Below are 19,460 nucleotides of genomic sequence, written 5' to 3' on the forward strand. Positions count from 1 at the left end.
TAATTAAAAATAATTAGATACTTGCTACTAAACAAAGCAATAAAAGATGCTTTCCGGCATTCAAAATAAAAAAGCACATAAAAACAAACACTTCATCGTGCGCCCACAACAAACGCACTTAGGTCGCATCGCATCGTAAAATGAAACAATTGCATGAATATGTAAACAAGCATGAGCCTATTATTTAAAGCAAAAATACTTCTTTTTTAAAGCTGCAAGCACTGCAAATGTCAGTTGGTGTGTTGGTGAGAACAATAAGACTGTTTAGCATGTACTTAGAATGCTAGACGCTCTCATTGATCTGGTTGCATATTTTTGTAATTCTCTTATTTTCATGCTTACATAAAGTGGTATTTTTTATATCTGTAACATTTGTCTTTGTCTTTTATTATCTCTGTTTCATTTTAACCAGTTTCAGTTTGATCTAGGTTTTTTCCCTTTTTAATGTTATCTATTTTACATTTACTCGTTTCATATTTACCTGTTTTATTTTTTGTTTATTTGTAGTCTCTATTTTCTTCTTCGTTATTTTCTATGATTCTTTTTAACTGACGATATAATTTAGCATAATGGATTACATCACATGTTTTTGCCGTTCAGTTCTATTCTGGTTTACAAAAAGTAGCATTTTTTATCTCTGTCACTATTAACTGTTTGTTTTAATATGTTTCAACTTGATCTGGTTTAGTTTTTTCGCTTAAAATACAATCTATTTTACATCTATTATTTTAATGTTTACCTGCTTTGTTTTCAGGTTTATTCTTCTTCTCATTTTTATTCTTACTCTCATTTTCTATGAATCTGTTTTGAATTACAAGCAACATTATGTTTCCACTGGCGACATAATATTTATGAGTGCTAGAAGCACACCTCTTATGGTTTATAAATCAGTTGGCGTACAGTAACACTGTTTTGCAAATGAGCATAGGGCGCCCCTGTGCACATCATTACGCGTCGTCTTCCAATAGACTGGAAAAACGCTTTCCGATACAAACCGGACAGAAACGGGCCAGTGCATTTAAATATTAACGAATTTCTTCCCCACAAGAACATTTACATCCTAAGTGACCGGTTGCTGGATGGGTTTCCTTTCCCTCCGGGGTATGACAGCGCGCGAACCGGACGACCAGGACCGGATGCTGTCAGTTTGAGTCCGTAAAATGAGGCATTTTATACGCCACGATGTCGCTCGAAGCAACGTGCACGGGGGGTGTACCACACAAATCCCTCCTCTCGCGCTCCATCAGCTTTGATTACGGCGGGAAGATAATCGGTAAAGATGCAATTTACGCTAGCAACAAGACCCCCGCGCAGATGATGTTTCAAAAGCAAAGAACTGCACAGTAGGTAAAACGATTCGTTCACTGTGCAACGTTTCTCTCTCTATACTCGACTTTGGGTTTCGCCACAATTAATTCGAGATAAAAGATTCGTTAAAGGTGCCGCGTGCAATTTTCGCATTGATTATCACATCCACCTGTTGTGTCCGTGGTGCTCTCTACCTACAGGCGCTGCTGCTGTTGGCCTTACTGGGTGGTCGCAAACAAGAGCTCCCTGGTGGTGATAAGCACTCGGATTTACTACTCTCGGGTTGCAACAACTGCAGATTGTTAAGAGCAGGATTTTATTTCGGTGAGATTTCTTTTTAATTAATTACTGCTGCGAAGAAAACCGATCACTGTATACAATGCAATGCAACGCTACCCGCCGTAAAACGGCATGTAACCAGGAAGTGCTCTTTACGATACGAAGATAATTGACAACGCTAAGGGCGCTGTTCATTAGCGCAATTAAGATAATGGGGATGGGTTTGGAGAATGGTAGTTAGTGGGGGATTTGTTTTAATTAACAGTTTTTTCCTATGCACTTGCCGTTTTTAAACTATTATCTGATGAGCTCCCCTTTCACCTTAAAGAGCACCCAAGGAAAGTGCGATAAGTTTAGGTTACCGAAATGTAAGTAACTTCGCTGATGAAAGCGACCAAGCACTTCAAACAAACAAACTTTCATAAATAAGAACGGAACGCAAACACAGCAATCCTATTCATTGATTGTTATTTGTTCGTCAAATTGTTTCAAAAAGTCGTATTTCAGTGAGACGTATTGGAATCGAAGGGGGGAGAGATTCAACTCACTTTTCTGTGATTCTCACTACTCCTGAGCGACTCCCAGTCCCAGCGACCCAGTCGAGCGAAACACTTTTTTGTGATTTACCTCATTCGCTCTTCACTTGTGAATAATACTCTCTTGGAATCGTATTGAGTCATCCGGAGTCGTCTTGAGTCATCCGGAGTCGTCTGGAGTTATCCGGAGTCGTCTGGAGTCACCCAGAGTCGGAATCATCCGGAGTCGTCTGAAGTCACCCGGAGTCGGAGTTATCCGGAGTCGTCTGGCGTCATCCGGATTCATCCAGAGTCGTCTGGAGTCATCTAGAGTCATCCAGAGTCATCTGGAGTCATCCAGCGTCATCTGGAGTCATCCAGAGTTATCTGGAGTCATCCAGAGTCATCTGGAGTCATCCCGAGTCGTTTGGAATCATGTGGAGTCGTCTGGAGTCACCCAGAGTCCGAGTCATTCGGAGTCGTCTGGAGTCATCCTAAGTCGTCTGGGGTCATCCGAAGTCGTCTGGAGTAATCCAGAGTCATCTGGAGTAATCCGGAGTCGTCTGAAGTCATCCGGATTTGTCTGGAGTCATCCTAAGTCGTCTGGAGTCATCCAGAGTCGTCTGGAGTCGTCTGGAGTAGTCTGGAGTCATCTCGAGTCATCTGGAGTCATTCGGAGTCGTCTGGAGTCATCCGGGGTCGGAGTCATCTGCAGTAGGAGTCGTTCAGTGTATGAATCAATCTGAGTCAGCCGGCATTTCGTTTTTCTTTCATTTTTTCGTTTAGATAAATACTGACCGACCCCGACCGACCCCAATCATTATATCTAGGTAAGGGCATCAGTTATCTCTCTTAGATCGTGTTAGCTGAGATTAACCCATGACATTTACTTGCAAGATGCACTCACTCATTTATATGCTCTGAATGAGTGCTATTCATTGTTTGTCCCTTTATTTTAAATAGTTAACTTATCAATTCTTGCTGATTCGGCCTATCCGTAAATGATTCGATGCATAATAATTGAAAGCAAAAAGCAATTCACGTGTCATTAATATCACTTTTTCGAGTTTTAATTGACTCGATCTTAATTGATTTAGATACGAATTATTACATTTAAATTTTATCATTTTATCCACACGCACGACTATTCATGACTCAATCGGCATGGTTTAAGGATAAGAAGCATTAAAAAGCGCTTACGAATCAAACCAAATCAACGAGTCATGAACATGATTCATAATAAGCGAATCATTTCATCCAGAAATCGTACCTCTGCGCAGTTGGTCGCGTCTGATTTTCAATTTTCATACTTGCGTGTCTAGTAAATTATGTGCTGATAGAAATAAATCTCACCCCCGTGTCAAAGATAAGTTGATTATGGCACAACCATGCTATCCATGCTAGTGTTTTTTTTTTCTTCCTTCTTCAGCACATTAACAGAACCCGCCGGGCAGCGCATAGATCATGTAACGCATTGCGCGCCCATTGAATGAGGTCGTGCTGTGCACACCCGGTGTTGTGTGTGTGTGCCAGTGAGAAAAGCATCCGCCCTCTCTCGCAAGCAATTGTATGTAGGAGAGGTGGTGCACACGAACGCAACAGCTGGTATTTGATTTGTTGGTGTATCGAAAATTCAACTCTAGAAATGCACACGAGCGGATGGGGGCGAGGCAAACGACGGAAGAAATTCACTCAACACAGCATCGCCCGCCGGACCGTACTTTCCCTTTCACTCCACTTGCCATCTTGAGCAGTCGCCCGAACAGAGGAGTTCAATGTTGTTCCTGCTGCTGACAATAATAATTGAACTTTCCTCTCTTCCCGCTCATCATCATTCCGTCCACCAGCCGCCGGGGCTGGTGAAGAAGGATGTGCAAAATTTAGAGTCCATACCGCGCCAGGAGAGGCATTATTAATGATGACGCTTGACATTTATGCGCTGCTGTTCCAATATGCTGCTGCTGCTGCTGCTGCTGATGCCATCGGGGCGCAGCCCTCTCTCGCTGTCAGTGGCGGCCCCTTCGTTTTCAATCGACTTTTGCAGTCACAGAGACAAAAGGGTTTCGGGTGGTGATGATGGTGGCTGTTGAGAAAGGTTCATCAAACTGCTTTTCGTGCCCTGTTTGCATCACGGAAAAAACATCCCCGTGAGGGAGAGGAGAGTTCGAAGAAGTCATTTAGGAGCAATTATGATTTTGCTCTCTTCCCTTTTATGGGGTGGTGGTGGGGTGGCAAAAATATTTCAGCCCAAGCATGTCAACACCATGTGTTGTCACACCACGTGCCACATCGCACCACCGCACCTAGAACACACTGGCGCGCTCCTCTGCTGCAAGCGGACCATTCAGCACCGTTGTATTTATGTCAACCAGAATGTGTGCTAGTTGGACTGGTGTTGTTTCGCTGGCTGCCAGCAGCACCGCATGGTTCGCTCTTCCCACTCTGTCCTTCCCTAACGCCCAAAGATGACGCGCAAATATCAAACCGTATGGAAATGGGGCAGGCAGGGGAGTGATGGTGGCGACAGTGGTGCACATTATATCTCTCCCAGATCAAGAATTTCCCTTCGCTACGGGGGTTTTGTATGTCACGGAGGAGAAGAAAAAGAACTACCGTTATTCCCCCCTCCGTTTCCTTTCCGACGAAAAATGGAAAGAAACAAAAAAAATGAATTATGCTCAATTTCATATTTCTGACAACCATACGGGTGGTGGTGGTGACATTACGCCGCCGCTGAGCACGTTGGCAGAATTTCGCGTCAAATGTAAGGGGATGGTAGTGAACAGGGAAGGTAAAATGCAAGCAGAACAACCCTGCTGTTGCAGAACAAACCAGCCGAGAGAAGGGATGGGCGTGAGCATTGCAGCATCAGATGATGAGGACGATGATGATGATGGTGCTGATAATGAGCAGGGAAAGGCCCCGAAAGGAAGCTTGTCCCGTCCCATACCATCTACTATATGCGCTTTAGCAGCAATGGCAAATAATAAAAAAATAAAAGAACTGTCAATTAAATGCCCCAAGATAATTTGTCACTTAGACGCGGAGTGGAGTAAAATAAAAAGAATTGAGGCACACGAGGTTCGTTGTTTCACGTCTTGTTTTTGTGCAACATTTTTGCACATGCAAAAAAAAAATACACAAAAAGTACCTTTTAGGGGGATCGAACTGCACGCCATAAAGCTGAATCAATGAGCAGAAAATAAACATTTAACCTCCAATGCAAATTAAATTTACCACAGTAAGAGAGAGCGCAGAAGATTTAAAAAAAACCGTAGCAACACACACTGCGAAAAGAAAGAAGGGATTCGTCTGTCAGTCATTTCCTGTTGCACACCACTGCACCAGCATATATTCGAGCGCTGCCTGTCGACGAGTGCACTATTGGCTTCTCTGGCAGTGGAACCAAAATAATAAAAAAAAAACCGATCCATAGCAATAACAACAACCGGGGCGAAGTAAACAAAAGCACTAAAAACGACCAGAGCAAGCAAAGTATTATGCCTTCCTTCCCTGCCGAAAGGCACAGCCTGGTGCGCAGCAATTATATGTATGCAAGAAGAGGTATGTGTGGGGGTAAAGGGAAAATTCGCCACATTCATCTCGGTGTGGCGAATTTTATGACATTATATTGCGCTTAAACAATTGAGCAATTGAATAAATTACGAGAGTGAAACTGCAATTAGCATAAGCAGGTTGCTAACGATGATATTGGCATGGTGCAAGGGGGGTGATGACGGTGTCGAGAGTGTGCATTTGGAGTTGATGGATTAAGAGCAGCAATTAAGACATGATTTGTAAGTTAGTAACAAGTCATTTCAGCTTCAAATATTTGAAATATATATACACCACATAGTCACAAAGAAAGAAAAAAGGATAAATGTTTCAATAGAAGTCACAAACTATTTTGTAGAAATCACAAATGTTTCATTTAAAATTGCAAATAGTAAACTGTTTCAAAAACCGCCTTTAATATCGGATAGTTAATTAGTGATAACAACTAATATGTATTTTTCATATTTATATAGCTTCTGGGAAATATTAAGGATCAAATAGAGACTAACATGCGTTCAATTTTAGTTCTAAGGATCATTATGGGCCGGAGATACGCTCCAAGACCGGTATCGGTTCAGAATTAGTTTCTTTTGATGTATCTCTTGGATCTGGGAATTAAAGAGATTGGGGTCAAATTACTTCGTGGATTATAAATTGTATCCTCATTTCAAAATAGAAGATCCATTAATAAAGGATGCATTTGTCTATTCATCTGTAAAACTTGGATTTTAATCAGTGAAAATCTTTGTGGTCGTATTCGGTGTAGGTGTATAAAAACGCCCAAAATCTATGCTTCTAAGCGCCTATTTTTATGAGAAAAATGATTAAACCTAAGGCATGTTCCAGACATAAAATTCTGCAGAAATGTTTACAATCAACATTCAATCTTTCTGAAGATGTAAATATTCCAGCTGTTGAAATCAGCGCAAGAAAACAAAAAGATTCCCGCGCACTCTCGCATGGCAAAACAATGATGAGAAACATCCGGTCCAAAAACCGGAAAGTGCAAGAAAGTGCAAGAACGAAGTACACACAACAACACCAAAGAGCCGGAATAAACATTACCGGAGTAAGAATCATTATGATTCACTGGCTGTTGATTAAATATTGATAAATCGCAGCTGAACAAAATTTCTAACACAGCCACAGCAAGTGCGAAACGTTCGAGAGCAGCAACAAAGCGGTTCGACCGAGTTTAAAAAGACGAGGATTAGGATAATGCTCGGCTGTAAGTTGTTCTCCCTCTGCTCCAGCATCACTCGAACGGGAGGCTGCTCACGCTGCAATCGTTCTGTTGTGTTATGCGCGTTTTACGGCACACTGGAACGCGCGCGACCGGCAGATGATCTGATTCTGGGAAAATAAACGACTCTAAAAGCATACGGCGGCGGTGCATGCATACACACCAGCAGAAGCTCCACATGTGCATATATATGCGCGCTTCTTTCCCGAGGAGCCGATGATTTATGTACAGTGACGTTTTATAATGGTACAAAACACACATACACAGGGCGGCACAACAGGGCAAACCAGCGGTATTGCATTTTATGCCATAGTTTATGAAGCTTTTTTGTGGCTTTATTTACATTTGTTTCATCCGCACACACACACACACACAATTGGTAACAAAATCTCTCCACTCTCTTCCCCAGCCTTTGATGCCACTTTTAAGCATTAAAAGCTGCCAATGTGGACCACAGAGTTCGGCGCAACGATGCATGTAAAGGGCAATAAAGTATAGCCAAATCGAATGACATTCCTATACACCACACCTCCCTGTGCTCGCTGTTCCCCTGTTCTGGGCCATCTTTCTCACAGCCCCGTTTTGCGCTGGGGAGATGGGTGCACTGAGCAGGGCCGGAACACACGGATCATATAAATTTATGTTACCGCTGATATTAACATGAAAAGGAGCTCTCTTTTGGTTAGACGGTGGTGGTGCACACTGCACGAGGTGGTTCCATAAAACAATTTGAATACAATCGATACAAACCGCAAGCATTTTTGCGGGAAGTGTTAATAATGATTGATGTCGGTTGATTGGGGAGGGGCACGACAAAAAGGTTGGTATAAAAATATAATAAAATTGCACCGTAGATGGCAAACCGAAACGACCCATCAAACTGATATGGTGTGTTCGCTAATAAATAAATTATATAAATTATTGAATATAATTTGCAAATTACAGAGCAGATGCTGATTGATGGAATGGTTTGCAGGAAACGAGCGCTTAATTAGATTTGTATGATAATTTTAAAAGACGTTTCTTACGTTAATCTTAAGGCATTTTCAGTTAATGTCACAAAATATCGGAGCTAGTATAATTTCAAGACAAATTTATTTCAAATACAGGGGTTTACTTGATTTCGCATGCGTAGCATCGTTAAACGCAACAGCAGCATTTGACAAGACAAACGCATCAGTTGTTTTTAGAACGTCATCATGCTTAATATAACCTTTTGAATTGTGAATTTACGTAAAAAAGTATTGTGGAATTTTTCTCTAAAAGTTATAAATAATAATGTTTTCAAGCTACCAATCGACCTGCATCCGGTTAAACAAATATAGTTGAATACTAGCATGAATACTGAATCAGCAACACAGAGATTGTGATATTAAGTGCGAAGGTTAAGCAAATGACGTTTTGAAAACAACCGATGGGCTTGTCCTGTCAAATGCTGCAGTTGCCTTCAACGTTGCTACGCTTGCGAAATCAAGTGAAAACCTCTGTAATTGAGCCATGCTGAGTAGAATAAACCAAAAGAATTCAATTTTTTTAATCGCTAGATTCCCAAGATATGTATTTTACTATGCATCTTCTAATCTTCCATAGATATTCATAGACCACCCATACACGCTTAATTTTTACAAATCTCAGTACAACATAAAATCATGACACCCACCGGGGAAGGAAACGCGCTGCGGGGCAAACAAGACGGGACAAAAATTACAATAATTTATTGTCATTCTAATACACCCAAACACACCCGGGTTTTGATCTATGCAATATGTTAACCCCGCACACATACCAGCCAAACTAATTGGCCCTTCGGCAGGACACGCTCGATCGCGAGAAATCGTTAGTGTAACGCACCGCGCGCACACCTCCACCATCACCACAATATCCCAGGCCTAAGACGCTTCCATTTCCCTCTCTCCCTTTGTCTGAAATCTGGAATAAAGTGAACCATAAATCATACACCCCGAATATCTTTTACATATTCATGAAACTTCTGGGCCGCTCCACCACACTACAGTAGCAAGCGTACTCTTATTGTGGTTGAAGTCAGTCATATCTCCCCAGTACACGAAGGCACAGGAGTAAAACTCTAACGCGAGTGAAAAGAATATATTCATGCGATGGCTTAAGCGGAACAAAATGAAAAACATTGCCGCCAGCCAGTCTGCCCAGAAGGAAAAGCCTGCTGCTTGGTGGTGTGTGCTGCTGCTGTGTGTGTCACTTGTTTGTTTTGTGGATTAACTGTGATCCTGTGTGTCTTCATGGAGACACACACACACACGTTCTCCCCCAATATGAAAACAGTTTCCTATTTGTGTAATGGATTAAACGCGGAGAGAGAAAATATTGCGCCGCTGATCCTTGTTTTTTGTCGCTGTGTGAAATATACACGTCCGGAGGAGGCGCGGCGCACAAATTTCAAACTATCGGAAAAAGAGCTTATACAAACGTTCAGAAACACGCACTCACACAACGGTCCCTATTTTATCGACAATCCGCTCAAAGATGTGTCCGTCGCGCTCGATTGCGAGAAGAAATTGTGTCGGCAATATTATTGTTTAATTTAAACTTTGTTATTTTGGCACACGGTGCCGCGTCTGTGAGAGACGGGGCAAACGACGAACGGGCAAACGGATGAAAGTGTAAACAATTACCTTTCGAATTCGATTTGCTATGTGAGAAAAAGGGATGTGTGTGAAAGCTGTCACGAGAGCACAGCATTGTAAAGTTGTGATGTTAAATCTTTAAAGAGATTGAGTTCTGCATCCTGAAGTAACACAAACCAATGTTCTGGAAGGATAAAACTAATCAGTTTTTATACAGAAAATTCCTCTTGAGCAAGGCTTTATATTATGGATATATAATATAATCGAGTCATTTTATGTAACCCTGTATCGCTAACATTAGAAAAAGGCTCAGTTTTTTTTCATCGTAATCACTCAGTACAGGAGAATAAACATTACATCAATCTTACTTAAGCCGCACATACACCGTTTTCGAGAAAGATGCAATGTTTACATCCATGAATAGAGAAAAAGTCGGATTATTTTTTTCCGAATTAGGATAATAGCGTACGCACATAAGGGGTAACTGTGAAATGAACAGGACGGACGGAGGGTAAAATTGCAATTGAAAGAAGAGCTACTATTAAGGGAAGCTGCAAATGCAAAAGTCATGTTTAATTTCGTTTCACGCTTCTGTGTAAACTCAGTTTAAAATTCATAAGCCATTTTACGATGGATTATTAAAAACAAACAGACATCAAAACTGCACAAGAAAACCAAATCTTTACTTAAAGCTATATCCTTAATTGAGTTGGAAAAAATATAATATTTCATACATAAAAGAACCATCGCACAAGACATCTAGCTGAACACGCTAACTTAAGTTCTAAAACAAAACAAAAAATATGATTTTGTCACTGTCATCGTTGGGCGCTTATCTGCTTTCAGGGGGACTGTTTGCCACAAAAACAACGTTTTCCATTGACCCGAAAAAACTTTTCTCACTCAATTCAACGCTTCTCGGCAAAGCAAAAGATCCTAACCAACATAGCCGGCAGTGTGTAAGAATCCCGTTGAAAAGATTTAACGCACGAAAAAAACGCCAAATTGGATGGGACAGAACAAAAAAAAAACATCAGCACCATCTCGGGCATACACAAACCTTCCCAATAGAGCCTTATGGATATTATGGCATCTAAAGGACAAAAAGACAAAAAAACACATCATATCGCAAATACGGTAGCACACATAAAGGTTGAAAAGAATTGCTTCTGGGCTTTTAGTGTGGAGGTACACGGGACGCGGCGTTGTAATCATTCCGAATATCACAAGCCCTCACACAATCGGTGCCTGTTTTGCGAGAAAGAAACGCTTCACATAATAGTAACGCACATTCCGACGACAAATCTGGATATAAATTACTCCAGGGATGAATCGGTGAAACTGTGTGCCTTTTTTCCATACCAAAGAAGATGCAAAACGAGTTTGATGCAAAAAAAACCGGGGGAGAGAAATTGCAAAAGAAAAACCTTAATTTAATGGAAAAAAATCGCATAAAGTATATAAATTTCCCGATTTCTGTCGTCCGGCTTTTTTTGCGCACACCAAAACACATCTCTCGCCCCGCTTTGAAACGATTGGGCCCAAAAGGATATCAACGACACCGTCCTCCACCAACACTTGCTCCCTTTTAACAGGCTCTAAGCGTACTCTTTTCCTCCACAGGGAGACTGTTTTCGAACGGACAGAGAGCCACAAACAAGAAGACCCAAAGTTCTAAACTGGTGTCGGACGCTGGGGCGGTGGGAGAGCACAGTTGAGGAAAATGGTGTTTGGCCCAACCGGAAAAAAAAACTCCGGAAAGAGGTTCGACAATTTTTCAGCACCAGCACTGACGACAGTGTCCCACCAAAACACTGGAGAGCACCAAAATGGGGGAAATTGCAAACATTTTGGTGGAAGAGGCGAAAGCGAAAAAATACGGATTGATGACGCGCAGAGGAGCGGCCGACTTGAGAGGATAGGAGGAGATGGTGTGTTTTGATGGTTATTTCCTCGTTGCCAAATCAACGAAAACAGTTTCCAGCAGTGAAACTTGCAATCAGGAAAAGCCGTCCAGTGTCTGCTGGCTGGCTGCCTTCACAACGCAAGAAGAGAACCCAAGCACACTAAAAACTCCAGTCTGAAGAAGGAACCAGAGAAAACATGTCCGGGGACAGAGAGAGACGGTTTTTTTTGCTGTGTTTTTGACCGACCAGAGTGGGAGGTTCATGTGGGAGGAGAAAGCAATCTTCTTAGTTTGATCGAATAAAGCCATGGAAAAGGGAATCAGGCGAAAAATTGTTCCCCTGTGGGGATGATGGGGATGGTGTGTGGTGAGAGAGCGTTAGTAGCGCAAGGGCAGTAGTTGTAGAGTGTAGTAGTAGTAGCAGCAGCAGCACAGTGGCAATCAAGGACATCACACCAAAGAGGACCACACCTTAGAGTGGAAGGAGGTGGAGTTGGATGTACGGGTAAATGTTCATTTTCGCCATCATGAAAACGGGAGCGAGCCTGTGTGGAGTTGCCGTATGAAAGATAGCAACGGACGGGCAATGCTACTACTGCTGGCGAATCTCAGGGCATGAGAGAGTAGTGGACGACTGATCATCACCCGTAACCAAGCTGGTGCTGGGCTACTGGACGAACTGCCGTTTGCCGTCGTATCTTCATCGTCCCACAACTAGACACACAAGAGTGTGCGCGCTTGTGAAACGTTTTCATTTTCCATCTTCGCAACTAAGTGGGCTTAATTTGCTGTTCGGGAAGTTCCGGTCGGTGGGAGGGCGGAAGGATAAGGGAATGGGAAATATATAACCCAGAGCAGCAACATCTCCCTGAGTTGAAGTACCACCAGCAGCATCATCAACCGACGGGGCTGGTCGGAAGTTCCAGGGGGTGGTTGCGCTCTCGTCGAATAAATGAGTTCCCGTGATAGTAAACGAGCGAAAAGCGGGCATGAGGGTAAGTACTATAAATCTCCCACACTGTCTGTGTGTGCGTGTGTCGTATCACCAAAAACGGTCCCGAATTTATTTCATGCTAAAGTTGAAGTTATTTAACCGATGCGTGTGCCTCTTACTTCCGCATGGAATTATAAAACCCAGAGTTTTAGCCAACAGAGGACCCAGAGGGAAGTGGAGTCTGAGGAGTTTGAGTGTACTACAGACACACAAACGAGTGGGACTAGGCATTTTGACGACATCGGAAAAACTTGGAGCAAGTGTACACACAAACAGGGCAGTTGACGTTTGGGGACGAACTGTTGATGACATGCTGTGCCAAAAAGAGAGAGGACGGAAAAAACGGGAAAACCAGCGGACATAAAAAACGACCACGATCCCAATTTTCCAATTCGATTGACATGCACCAAACCATATCCGATAAATGGGAACGCGGAGCGTTGGGAGAGATGTTCGTTGGCCATCTATCAACAGATCGGTATCAGAACGGACGACAGATACTCTGAAGTAAAAGTTACGAATAGCAGAAAAGAAAGAAAAAAAGACCTTAAATGAATCAAACAAACACTGCCAAACTCCAAAACTTTGACATTATTTGCGATTCTGCAAGGCGAACCTTTCTCTCCATTTCACGGATCATCGATTACCCACGCACAACGGACGGAGGCACAACAATTCGAGGGCCACAAAGGCATGCGATAACGGGTTCATCTCACACGGCACAGGGCAATTTGCTTCCCAAAACAACCATTCCTCCAAAACGTAGACACCACACCAAAACCTCTTCTTCACCGTAATTCAGCTGTATGGTACAGCGAACAGGGGGGGGCGAAATTCGACAAGCATTCACAGCATTCACAACCTCTCTAATAGCGAATGTAATTGATTCCGCACTTGACGTTCCGCAAAGCGTTTGAAAACCCGTTACACACGGCGGATCTTTCTCTGCCGCCGCCGTCCATAATACCTTCGATGTCTTGGATAGCAGATAGCAGAGGCATCAGAGCACACCACATCTCCTCAGTCTGTGTGTACCGTCACCACTCGTGACTACGGTATGTCCAACACTACATCTCAGCGTCTTGCGTCTCCCAAAAACGCGTCGCATCTCACACATCAGGCGAGATGATTTTAAAGCGGAATATCATGTCCGACGGAGAGCTCACTTTGTTCGCCTCTGCGTGATTCAGCAGAGCTGTTCGGCTATTTTCCAAGGTTTTGTGTGGTGCATTGTTCCCCCGTTTGGGTGTAAAAACGACGCTTCGCGTTCAAACCATCATCATCATCATCGTATCATGTGTCGAGTAGTGGAGCACACAGCGTCCGGATATACTCCGGACAGCATCGACCGAGATCGGCCGTCAAGAGCGCCGCGCGTTAGAAGAGGCGGCGGCAAGCTGTCAAAAAAGCGACACTCATCCAGGGCGAAATTCCAAACAAACGGGTCCTACGTTGTACTTCGACGACTTTAGCCATGAGAGGAACGGAACGATATCCGCAAACAACGGACGTTCCCCACACAGACGGAGGGGTTGTTCCCCCGGTTCGGTTCGCAATCAGCTGGACACGCGTGCACGTTTCTTCGTCACTCAACCCAGAGGGGCACCGCACCGCAATGGCTATTATTTAGCTAAAACACTCTAATTACAGGGGGCCCTCATTCGCAGCATGGAAGACTTCCTCTGGTCCAGCCGCAGCAACAACAGGAAAGGGATCGTATCTTGTGGATTGGTCAAGATTTTTCACCGACTTTAATTTGACGCAGAAGGCCACGACTGGCTGTGAATGCTGACATGGCGGATCCTTCAGACAACTTCTTCAGCACAGATCACCTCACCGCAAGTTATTCGCTTCACACTCCGGAGTTCCTGTAGAATGTATATGTCTGCCGTTCTGAACCGCCTTTAGGGGGTCGTAGACATTAATTGGATTATTTTCATCAATTCTGTCGACTCACGATTTGGCAATGTTTGTTCGAATCGCACGCACTGTGTTCTCGGGCGTTGATAGCCCCCGCGCGCGCATATCAAACTGTTAAAACGATGAAAACATTCATCACGCGCTCACCACCAAAAGGGGTTTTGCGGGCGAGAAACGACTTCCACCGTTAGAACCAAATCCAATGAAGATACCAGCAGGACATTACTTCTTCTGCACTCCTCATGAACTCATGAAGACGGTAGTTTAATGCTTACGGCATCCTGGAGTGTGCGCCTTCCAATTACTTTCGAAAACGGTTTGATAAATCGCTGGTCAGAATTCGAGCAAAACACTCCAGGGATTTAGAGAAAAAGGGGGCGCGAGTTCTAACTGTTCTAAACACTCTCAGGTTGTTCGTCACTCATCACGAGGCACGAGCGGCTCTCTTCTGCCCATTTGGGCCATATTCGTTTGGTATTTAGTTGTGCTGAAGTGGGGGGCGACGGTTAACAAAAACACGTATAATTTCAAATCATTTCCAAAACTTTTTGCCGCCACAAGAAAAACTTTGCCGCCTACAGACCTTTGCCTGTGTCTGTTTCTGTGGGGTACAAGAAATTACAGAACTCCGAGCAGACCTCCCGCCAGGAGCGAATTATGCGCAATCGTGCGCGCTATGCCGAGGGCTTTTCGTAAAAATTAAAATTAAGTATCCAACTTTTTCTTCCCAACCTTTCTCACCTCGCTGTCTCTCTCTACTCTTTGAAACTGTGGTTTAGTATATCCATGGATGTTTCTGTGAGCGTGTGTCTACCGCCCGCGTGTGGCGTCATAAGGCGGCGAATTAATTGGTATCACGTCATGCAGCACAGAGTAAGAAGAGGGTGCTGCTGCTGCCGCTGATGTCCACAAGGGAAAGCAAAAAACAACAACACATGAAATACTGCGTCATGGTGGCGCGCCACGACGACCAGCAGCGGGAAAAGTTTTGCCCAGATGGGAGTGCAGGAGGAGCATGGCGACAGGAGGCAAGAGGAATCACGTCACGGTCACAGGCTATGCACGACCTCTTGAAAAATCCGCAGGGAAGTTTGCGGTGTTTGGTGCAAGTTTTGCCCCTCGCAACCACCTACTCTACTACTACTACTACTCCCGGACGCCGACATGGAGCAGAGATTCTTATCGGCGCTTGTGCTTAATTGTGCGGATGCGGATTTTAATGCTTTTTGGTTGTTTGGTTTGCAAACCAAAAAATCAACCCGCTAGGGATTGCTTAAACATAAATATAAACCTTACCTTTGGTTGATGCTAACGGTACGTGCGCCTTACTGGAACCGTACACAGGGCTGGAATTACAGAGAGGGAAAAAGCGTGTTAGTGATTTATTGTACACCACTTTACAGCTAGCGATAGAAAAATTTAATACAGAGTGCGTAAAACATTTAAAAAACATTATAATTATGTAAAGAAATATTCAAACAAAAGCTGATTACTTTTGCCATAGGTCTTTATGCATAGTTTTCATTTAATCCTGTGGCTTCTTAAGTTCTGCTTATATTTAGTATATTTAGTTTGATTTTGTATTTTTTTAAAATTACATTCATTTTTAAATAGGAGCCATTCTCAATAAAAATGAGAGTAACAGCATATGTTTGTATTAAATGTCCAAATATTTTAAGCGATACGGCAAAAGCAGTCCCTCTTATATGGAAACAAATGTGCAATGTTTAAATTTTCATGGCGAATTCCTCCTATGCTTAATTACTACACTTTGGCATACCCTGCACATACTACTGGGTGCGTATGGTTTGTCAACCAGCGGAATGAGTTATTTGGTCGGAACAGAAACTGTATCAATTCAATACCCGGTTCGTTCCGAATCTGGAAAGGATCCGGATATAGTTCCAGGAGAAAAAAGATATTTCGATACCAATATAAGTTCATAATGTTGGAATGCTGGAATATGAGTACTAAAACAAACTTTGCGAAGCCTTTACTGACGAGTGAAATTCTTATTATCTTTATCAATTTATTTTTGTGGTCAGCTTTTATTTATTTGCTCATGAGTTCAGTTTTTACGTTAGTTAGGAATCTAGTATTAAGTTATGGAGGCAAGGATGGGTAGGTAACTTTGTTAAAGAAAAGAAATTAATTAATAATAAGTTCCAGGATCGATATGGTTTGAAGATCGGTACCAGAACTGGAACGGATTCATGATCGGTACCAGGACCGGAATGAGTTAATGATTTTATTTCCAGACCGGTATATGTACATTATTGATTCCAGTATCGGAATGGGTTCATGATCGTTTCCTGGAACCGTATGGTTTCATGATCATTTTCAGTAACGGTTCATGATCGATTCCAGGACTGGTATGAGTCTAAGATCGGTTCATGGACCGATATGGGTTCATGATAGGGTCTAATACAGGATTGGATTCAATATCAGTTCCAGGATCAGAATAGGTTCAGTATCCGTTGTAGGACCAGTATGATCTATAACATGACCGATATGGACTCGTGGTCGATCCCTGAATTGTTATAAGTTCAGTGCCAAGTCCAGCACCGGCATGAACCAGAATCAGGTCCTGAATCAGTATGCAGTATACTACATCGGTTTCAGAACCGTTATGGGTTTATTTTGGTTTTAGGTCTCTTAATGGGTTCTTCATTTGAGTTGGGTGTCGAGGACAGTAATTTCCGCGTACTCCTCATTTTAAAGGAGATCATTAAAAACTTTCTTTTTTAATTTTGCACCACCCTGTTACCGGACTAAATAAACTAGTTTTACCAAAATGAGTATCCACTGGTAGTGAAACATTCCTCGGCATAGTTGTATTTGTCTGATCTTATTGACAGTTGTCTTACGCCATATTGTATTTTGACTATCATTATTCAAAAATAATTATGCGTTTCAAAATCATTTTGCTATTCGTTTGATCAAAATGAGTTTTAATAGTTTAATTAGAAATAAAATATCGTTTGAAGCCACATTAAACTAATTTTAAAAGAAAATTAATGCACCATCACTGTTAGCATAATTCTAACGTAACGAATTTATCTAAGTTAGAAGCATTACAGGGGGAAAAACACTTTGTATTCGAATTATGAATACAAGTTAACACATTTCAATTCGTAACCATGGGCAGTAATAAATCTTACACGGTGGTGTTCAACAAACAAATCTACTGACAATGTTTCCAACAATGCGTGTAAACATTGCAAGCAATATTAAGCAGATGACACACCATTTGGCCCCCTGCTCATATACACATATACACAGGGTGTCAAAAGTTCAACGACAAAAATGTCCACACACTGCACCGATACAACTTCAATCGCACACGCCGTCGTACACGCATGTTTTGCTGCAATTTTTCAACGCTTTTCACGCCCGCCAAAACAACACACACGCGTCGTCCCTCAGCTTTCATACAACCGGCATAACACCTTTCCAATTACACACCGTGCTGCATGCATGCATCATACCGCGGCCGCATTCAATTATTGACCGGGCACATGAAGAAGACACCCCCACATGGACGAGACAGACAGCACCACACCACACAGGCGGGAATGGAGCCTCGGTGAAAAGGCAGCAGTATAAAACAAACCCCGAGGACAAGGAAACAACACGACATTCCATTTGCCCATCATCCATAAAACACAAGAGAGCACGTTGAAATGGAAAGCAGCGCTAAAAACAAAACTAGCAAGCAACAGAACCACCAAAGGGGTAAAATATCACACCGCGACAAACCCTTTTGGAGACGACAGCAGTTGTGCATCAGTGCAGCAGCAGCAGCAGCAGCAGCATCAGTGTAAGGTACAACAGTTCCTCCTCCAGAGAAGTTGTTGCCTGCAAAGTGTACAGCCGGGGAACAAATCCCTTCGCAGGCGCGCTCTTCCCATAAATGGTCATTGTTTGCAAGAGACGCGCGCATCATCCTTTTGCTTCGATTGCCGCCCTGTGTGTGTGTGCCCCTGGTGGCTTAAAGGTGGATAACAAAAAAAAGTAAAAGGGAAGGTTATCTCCAATGTACACACAACTACAATGGCAGAAGCAGCAATACCCTGGCGCAACAGCCGAATGTCTTGGGTTTGTGTCTTTCCGTTCCTTTAGCTCGCTCTAAAAGACGCAACACAACACAATGGTGGGGGAAGAGGAGTTCAATAATCACTCTCTTTAGCAAATCGGGTTCGCGTGTGCAACCCCTCAACGCAAGTCGCCCCTCCTCCTCCTTCATGCCTTCCCATCGAAAGGTTCGCGCGAGCGCGCTTATGCAAAGTTCAATCATAACCAAATCGATCTAAAAACCATTGCCATGCTCAATCCCTTATTTGGTGCAGAAGCACAGGTAGAGGAGACACGATTCCATTTTTGCCTGACCAGCCGCGACTGCTGCTGCACAAAGCACAAAGAGAGAGGAGGAGAGAGAGAGCGCCCAACATTAGTGCACAAATTCCACGGCATAAAGCAAAAATTATGTTCAACCTAAATTACAGCTACCCTTTTGTCTGTCTGTTGTCTCCCCCATTCTCCTTCGATTGCATCCGCTCCCTTATCCCACTGCCCCAAAGACAGTGGGAAGGAGCCCTATTTCGTGATCGGGTGGCCCCCAAAAGATATTAATGGACGGTGCGCGCGCGGACTCTGCCTTGGCTGGCTCTGGCTTGACCACAATGACGAAATGGAGCAACCGTTGGAGAGGCACCCAGCATATGCTGCTGCGCTGCTGCCTTCTAGGAAAGGCGCAAGCGAGTAGGAAACACATCCGACAGACGTGCTCGCACAAAATGTAGAGCATTATTAACTCTTTCTGCACAGAGAGCTTCTTACCCGGGTAACTTCCCCAGGCCTTGGTGTGACTGGTCAACGAACTAACAAACGCGGCGCACCTTGCCTCAACCGACACACAACACGAGTTACTAGAGAACCCGACTAATGCAAACCAACAGATCTAACACAGATCTACACTCCAATCCATGGGATGATTGTCCGCGCGATTTCATGCCGTGAGAGAGTGAGAGAGGGTGGAAACATCTACCTCTCTATCTCGTGCTCGCCCCTGCTGCTGCTGCTGCTCTACAATCATTTGATTATTATAATAATTATGTAGCTCGCGCGCTGTTTACAA

The 19,460-nt window shown here is 43.3% G+C and overlaps 1 protein-coding gene across 4 annotated transcripts in view; it reads right to left on the minus strand.

Moving 5' to 3' along the window:
* Nucleotides 1-19,460, minus strand: part of LOC120955917 (protein sax-3-like) — a 125,824-nt gene that overhangs the window by 84,752 nt on the left and 21,612 nt on the right. For all 4 annotated transcript variants that reach the window (XM_040377152.2, XM_040377151.2, XM_040377148.2 and 1 more), the window contains exon 3: nt 15,620-15,669. The gene's annotated coding sequence lies outside the window, so the exon portion shown is untranslated. The remainder of the gene's footprint in view (nt 1-15,619; nt 15,670-19,460) is intronic.

Source organism: Anopheles coluzzii, chromosome 3 (genome assembly GCF_943734685.1).
Source record: "Anopheles coluzzii chromosome 3, AcolN3, whole genome shotgun sequence".
Taxonomy (NCBI): Eukaryota; Metazoa; Arthropoda; class Insecta; order Diptera; family Culicidae; genus Anopheles; species Anopheles coluzzii.